Source organism: Scylla paramamosain, chromosome 2, assembly GCF_035594125.1.
Source record: "Scylla paramamosain isolate STU-SP2022 chromosome 2, ASM3559412v1, whole genome shotgun sequence".
NCBI lineage: Eukaryota > Metazoa > Arthropoda > Malacostraca > Decapoda > Portunidae > Scylla > Scylla paramamosain.
Genome location: NC_087152.1, coordinates 15,635,001 through 15,642,500, shown reverse-complemented (window position 1 = coordinate 15,642,500; position 7,500 = coordinate 15,635,001).

Genomic DNA, 7,500 nt, shown 5'->3' with positions numbered 1-7,500 from the left:
CATGTGAAGGTGCGTGTAAACGAAAAAAAATCTTACGAGTGAAAGTACAGTTTAGCGAAAAAAATCTTACGAGTGAAAGTACAGTTTAGCGAAAAAAATCTTACGAGTGAAAGTACAGTTTAGTCATCAAAGCTTAGACAAAAAAGGACCTGAGGGGGAAGGGAAGTGAGGAAGCATGCGAGGTACTGGAGGCCGGGAAGGAAAAGATGTTTTGCTCACACACAAGGATGGGAAACTGCGGTGAGTGGTGAGTGACGCCTAGCCGGCACCTGCCCCGCTCCCACATTGCGCGGTGTTGCCAGCAGGGGCCCCTCGATTTTTTTTGCAGTCTGTCTCTCTTTTACACTAGCTCAGCTCGGAAAACTGCTGTATCAGTTTGCATCTAATATGATTTATTTCTTTTAATCGAGCAAGAGAAGATTAATGGTGTTTGTGGGTGGTAACCACAGTTCTATAGCCGGTCGATTCGTCTATGCTTCCCTGCCTGGGTGTGAGTGAGTGTGCGGTGAAATGTGTTCGGGCAGGATATGTATTTGCCTGGCTACCTCCATATGTCTCTTCATCTGTCGATCTGTCTTTCTGCCTGTCTAGACTGCTCGTGTGTGTGTGTGTGTGTGTGTGTGTGTGTGTGTGTGTGTGTGTGTGTGTGTGTGTGTGTGTGTGTGTGTGTGTGTGTGTGTGTGTGTGTGTGTGTGTGTCCACTTACATCTCTCTCTCTCTCTCTCTCTCTCTCTCTCTCTCTCTCTCTCTCTCTCTCTCTCTCTCTCTCTCTCTCTCTCTCTCTCTCTCTACAGAAACAGCTGTACTACCAACTCCGGTGCGCTATCATAATTTCTTCTTTTCAATTTCTTTTTAAATATCCTTCCTCCTTCCCAACCTCTGTGGCATTCCTCCTGTTCTAATAAATTCACTCCCTGTCAAATTAGCAAAGACCAGAACACAAATAACAGAATTCTCTTTCCACTTATTTCCCAAAGTATTTTACAGCATCATTCTTACTTAAACTTTTTTTTTAGAATACTGTATTTTTAGGGAAATAAATGAATACAAAAGGTCACGAGAGAGAGAGAGAGAGAGAGAGAGAGAGAGAGAGAGAGAGAGAGAGAGAGAGAGAGAGAGAGAGAGAGAGAGAGAGAGACGAGATAAGCACTAGTAGTAGTAGGAGGAGGAAGCTCAACTGAGTCCCATCCTCACTCTATCAGTTTCACATTTTTTTCTTCGCCAATATAACTTCTGGGATGCCGCGAAGTTTGGTGTGTGCGGTTCAGACTTTGTCATGTGGCGAGGGAGGAGTCGCAGTCCGAATAAGAGGTGTAAGAGCAAATGAAGAGAAAGAAAGAGGGAGTAACAGAGGAATAGGAGGAGAAGCCGGAGGAGGAGGAGGAGGAGGAGGAGGAGGAGCCGGAGGACGAGGAGTAGGAAAAGAGGGAGGGAGGAGGAAGGGGCGGAATAGGAGGAGGAGGAGGAGGAAGAGGAGGAGGAGGAATAGGAGGAGGAGGAGGAGGAGGAATAGGAGGAGGAGGAGGAGGACGAGGAGGAGGAGGAGGAGGAGGAGGAGGAGGAGGAGGAGGAGGAGGAGGAGCTATGAGGGAAGTGAAGCGGAAGAAAGATGGGTAAAGGAAAGAAAGAAAAGAATGAAGATTGGGCAGGAGGGGGAGGAGGAGGAAGAATAGGAGGAGAAAGAAGACGAAAAGGAGGAGAAGGAAAAGAAGGTGCAGAACATGAAGAAGAAAGAAGGAAACACAGAGAAAGGAAGATACGAAATTACAGAAGAATACCCAAGATTGCCAAAAAACAAAAGATCTTTAGTCCTTGCAAACCCAATTAGAAATTTCCAAGTAGTGAGGTAGAGATATCATAGTACAACAGAAGGCTCCTCCTCGCCTGCCATTGCCTCAACCTACTTTAGCATTATAACAGCTGAGAAAAGTAGAATATAATGTGAAAAATTAAAACCTGACATGGAATATTCAAGGGAGTAAGGAGATAATTATCCGAGCTATAATAAACTCCACTCTCTTAATGATCCAGTTTCTTGAGGAAAAAAGGAGGAGGACGAGACAAGATGTGCATGAAGGCAAGAGGAATGGAAAGTGAAAAGAGAAGGAAAAAGGAAGGATGCGAGAAGTACAAAACATGAGTGGGAGAAGGTTTGAGTTCCTGAAAGAGTCTAGAGGAGAGGATGGGAGAGTAGAGGCTGCAGTAGTGGCGGTGGTGGTGGTGGCGGTGGAAGGAGTTTGTAAATATGTGATGGTAATGGTTATAGTCTGTGCTGTGTTGTAAAAGTGCAGAGAAACAACAAGCCGTGCAACGCTAACAGTAATATTACCAGAACTAATAGCATTGCGAACACTCTCCTTGTTGTTACTGTTGTTGTTGCTATTATTAATATTATTATTATTATTATTATTATTATTATTATTATTATTATTATTATTATTATTATTATTACTATCATTATCATTATTATTATTATTATTATTATTATTATTATTATCAATGTTATTAGTCAACATTATTATTATTACTTTGTGTGTGTGTGTGTGTGTGTGTGTGTGTGTGTGTGTTTATGTGTAGGAAGAGAAATGAGAAATAAAGTAAACCTCAAAATAAAATGTAATTGCGTAAGTTTTAAGGCAGATTCAGATAGATAAAAGAATTTCGGATGTCTATGAGTACCCGAGTCTCTAAACTACAGCACTTTCGATGTTTCGTCAACTCTACGGGAGACGCTTTCCACTTTTCGCACACCTTCCCTTGTGTTTCCTAAGTACTTTCTAACTGTTCTTGCTGCTAATGTCGTTGCCAGTGTTGTATTTGGTGTGTTTCTTGGTTTTGCGGACTGTGCGGAACATACCACAGTGCAAAAAAATAATAGATAACGAAAACATAAAAGAAAGTTAAACACAAGTATTATTTAAACCAAGCACAGAACACAGAACGAAAATAAATAAAATACAACATAATAAAATAACACGCGATCCTTCTAGAAAAAAATATATATAAAACGAAAAGGAGGAAGAGGAGGAGGAGGACGAGGAGGAGGAGGAGGAGGAGGAGGAGGAGGAGGAGGAGGAGGAGGAGGAGGAGGAGGAGGAGAAGACAAATGGAGTCATAAACACACTAATTGCCTGCAAATCGTTTTCTACTCCGCCGGTTTCGTTTTCTTTGAGCACCAGGGAGACACAAGCGTCAAAAATGCCACCCTGAAAAAAAAAAAACTCCAGACGAGGAAACTGTTTCTTCCTTTGTCAACAGCGACGAAACAAAGAAACTCAGGTTGCAGCAGAGAAGTTTTGAGACGAAGACGAAAAAGAGGAAAAGAAAGTGAAGAGAAGAATGAAGAAGAGAAGAGGAGAGGAAGATAATGAAGAAAAGAGGAAAGAAGGGGAGTGATAGCAACGAGGAAAGTATATATAGGATGAAACAAAGGTAGTAGGCGAAAAAAAAAAACGAGAAAAGAAAAATTTCAAAGATCAAGTTGAAAAGATATCACAATGGTATTCATGGATTGAATTATAGCTGAGAAACATTTCTTAAGTGAAGTAAACACACTGTTAGAAACTGTGTGTGTGTGTGTGTGTGTGTGTGTGTGGGTAGGTAGGTGAACGAGCATATGTATTCTCATTTGTACATGCATTTCTCACAAGATTGGGCCAATGAAAAAAAGAAAAAGAAAAAAAAACAAGCTCTGATATTACAATAACCCGGACATATATAATGTAAAAAAAAAATGTAAGCAATGCAGTAAGGACAGAGAAGGCCAAGGTCACAGGGACACCTAATATAAAACCTCTATTTTATGACCACGGGGTGAACACTGCCTGGAACCAATGTCAGGAGAGGAGGAAAAACGTAACAATAAAAATCTAGTTTGTCCCCACAATCACTAAAACTTTTTATGGTGGGAAGAGAAAAGAGAAACAGAAAAGAGAGAGAGAGGAAGAAGAGAGGGACCGATAAGTATCTCTCTCTCTCTCTCTCTCTCTCTCTCTCTCTCTCTCTCTCTCTCTCTCTCTCTCTCTCTCTCTCTCTCTCTCTCTCTCTCTCTCTCTCTCTCTCTCTCTCTCTCTCTCTCTCTCTCTCTCTCTCTCTCTCTCTCTCTCTCTCTCTCTCTCTCTCTCTCTCTCTCTCTCTCTCTGTCCGATCACCAATAACCACTTCACTCCTGGGGGAAAACTAGCCAACAAAATGAAATAGATAGAGAGGAAAAAAGGGGGAAAAATGGACTGCACTTTTCCAAACTTTGATAATACATCTTTGCCTCAGCGATCCGACGCCACCCTTCAGAGGACCATTCTTTTTGTTACGGATTGCCGACGAAGGGGAAAGATATTGAGTCTCTGACGCGAACAGGAAGAGAGAGAGAGAGAGAGAGAGAGAGAGAGAGAGAGAGAGAGAGAGAGAGAGAGAGAGAGAGAGAGAGAGAGAGAGAGAGAGAGAGAGAGAGAGAGAACTGATCTAACATTACCTAACCTTATAACTTGGCCTTACCTAATCTCAAGCAACTCAACTTAACCTTACCTAACCGTACCTAACTTTACCAACCTAGCCTATACTTAACTTAGTCTTATATAACCTAAATCAACTTAACCTAGCATAGATTTACCTTATTTTACCTAATCGTACCTTCCCTCAGCTAACCTAAACTAACTTAACCTAAAATTAGTTAACTTTACCTAATTTTACCTAACGTAAATCAACCTAACCTACCCATACTTAACTTAAACTAATCTAACTCAACTTAACGAAAACCTAATCTTGCCTTACTTACCCTTACCTTACTAACCTAAACTTACCTAACCATACTAAATCTAACCTAAACAGACTGCAAAAAACACCCAAGCACCAGACTCGTTAATACTATAGGCAAATTTCCCCAATAGAATGCTTGCATGACCACGCCTGTACACTTTACTATTTATGTACGCCCGGGGAAGTTTAAATATCCAGGAGACAATTAATGTGCCGCAAAAAAATACCATTACAGCTGGATATTGGAAACTGAATGTGTTTAGTAAAGCACAGCGTGTACAAAACAATAATAGCCTTGTGTTCCATCAGTGATTTGTTGCAATGTAATCAGGATGTTTTTATTTTCCATTTTCTCTCTCTCTCTCTCTCTCTCTCTCTCTCTCTCTCTCTCTCTCTCTCTCTCTCTCTCTCTCTCTCTCTCTCTCTCTCTCTCTCTCTCTCTCGGGGCGAAAGGGAAAGGAAAAGAGGATACATGAATAGTTATTTTCTCTTAATTGTTCACTAATTTGTTCTCCCGTATTCCCAAACCTGCAATTCCGGAGAGAGAGAGAGAGAGAGAGAGAGAGAGAGAGAGAGAGAGAGAGAGAGAGAGAGAGAGAGAGAGAGAGAGAGAGAGAGAGAGAGTCAGCAAATGAAGCCTATGTATATAAAGCTAAACACTTCATCCCAAAATCATATAACTAGAGTGAATAATCGCTAAAATAAACAGACATACGAGTCACCACTGAAAACAAACAGGAACAGAAAACGCCCGTCCATCAGCAAGGCAATTCTTCACTTACATCAATATTGTTTTCACTAATTCTTTTATTTCAATGACCTTTGGATACATTATTTTTTCTTACTCAAGAAAAAAAAAAAGTTAAATATATAAAAACTTTTGCACTGTCTCCACATGTTATTTATTTATTTTTTTTTTTCTTTTTCCACATATCTACAACTGAAAATTTCTTAGCTCACCTGACGCCAAGCCTTCACCTGCCACTTACCTGTCATTCACTCATTCATTCTTTAATGGTTACATTTTTGCCCCGCTTCATATCCATCCCGCTGCCTCCTATCTTTTTTTTTCTTTCTTTTCATGGCTTCCTTTCTTTCGTAACATCCATATTTCATATTTGTTTGCATTTTCAAAATTACAAATAACACTCGTTTATACAAGTTCTTTTTTTCTTCGAATCTCTTTTTCCGGGAGGTCGTTGAGGTCATTTCTTCATCATGCTTCCTATGATATTAAAAGCGTCAGCGGAAATTATGACCTCTCATCACCGATATCTCATAAGTCCTTCTCTTCTTTCAGTGCGTCCAAAAACTCTTGAGCGAACACAACTCAATTTTTCCTCTTTCCAATTTAGTTTCATTTGTCATCTTTTTCCTGAGCGAGAGAGAGAGAGAGAGAGAGAGAGAGAGAGAGAGAGAGAGAGAGAGAGAGAGAGAGAGAGAGAGAGAGAGAGAGAGAGAGAGAGAGAGAGAGAGAGAGAGAGAGAGAGTAGAACATCAGGTCACCATTGAATTCTAAACTGACAATTATCTCTAAATTTTTTTCACGTTTTTCCACTTGCTAGCGCCAATTTGCTATACTTTTCACGTTTACTTTCAAATATTTAGTCATTCCCATGAATCTCCTTCTAAAAACCGAAAAAAAAAAAAAAATGAACAAATAAAATACAACATTCATAAAATCTACATCAGAAGCTTCAACTTTGCAAACAACTGATTTTATTTACTTCCCTTAATATGATTATTAAAAAGCGTGACTCTAGTTCAAACGAGAGCATCCATAAAACTACGTCATGAGCTTCAACTCTGCAAAAAATAAGTAAATAAAAAAAATCAAATTTCTATATACTTCTTACAATACGATTATTAAAGAATACGAGTTCAGTTCAAACGCCGACCTTCCCTGCATGTACCCCGACCAGACAAGTCATATTGTTCCGGAAAGGATGAAAGAAATATGTAGCATTCCCGCATTAATTAAAATCCCAATTACGTCCCCCGTGTGTGTGTGTGTGTGTGTGTGTGTGTGTGTGTGTGTGTGTGTGTGTGTGTGTGTGTGTGTGTGTGTGTGTGAAAGAGAGTGGGGGAGTGTAGGTGGGTGTTTGTAGGACGAGCGACACACAAATACATCATATGTCACATGCCTTCGTTCTGTTTAGAGTGTCATGCATTTCAAAAAGAGTGAATAAATAAATAAATAGATAAATAAATAGATACATAAATAAAAAAATACACGTTGTTGTTGTTATTGTTCTTCTTCATCTTCTTCTTCCTCTTCTTCCTCTTCTTCACCTTTTTCTTCTCATTTTTCTTCTCCGTTTTCTATTTATCTTTCTTTTTCTTGTTCTTCTTGCTCTTCTTGTTGTTCATTTTTTTTCATTTTCTTTCCCTGTTTCTTATTTTTTCTGGTTCTTCTTGTACTTGATCTTTTCTTCTTCTTCTTTTACTTCTGCTTCTTTTTTCTTCTCCCACACCACATCTAACACCAATAACACCAAAAATAAAAAAATAAAAAATAAAATAAATAAATAAATAAATAAATAAATAAAAATACAACATGACCTTCATCCCTAATACCTAAAACTAAAACAAAAAATTTGCTAGGAAAAAGCATAAAACCTTCTTAATGAGACACGTGTGCCTAACAATGCCGCAGGTTTCATTTCGCGCCGCGTTGACTCCTTCAAGCACCTTAAAGGGATTTACGCCTTAACGACGCAGCTGCAAGGGGGAAGGAGTGGTGAC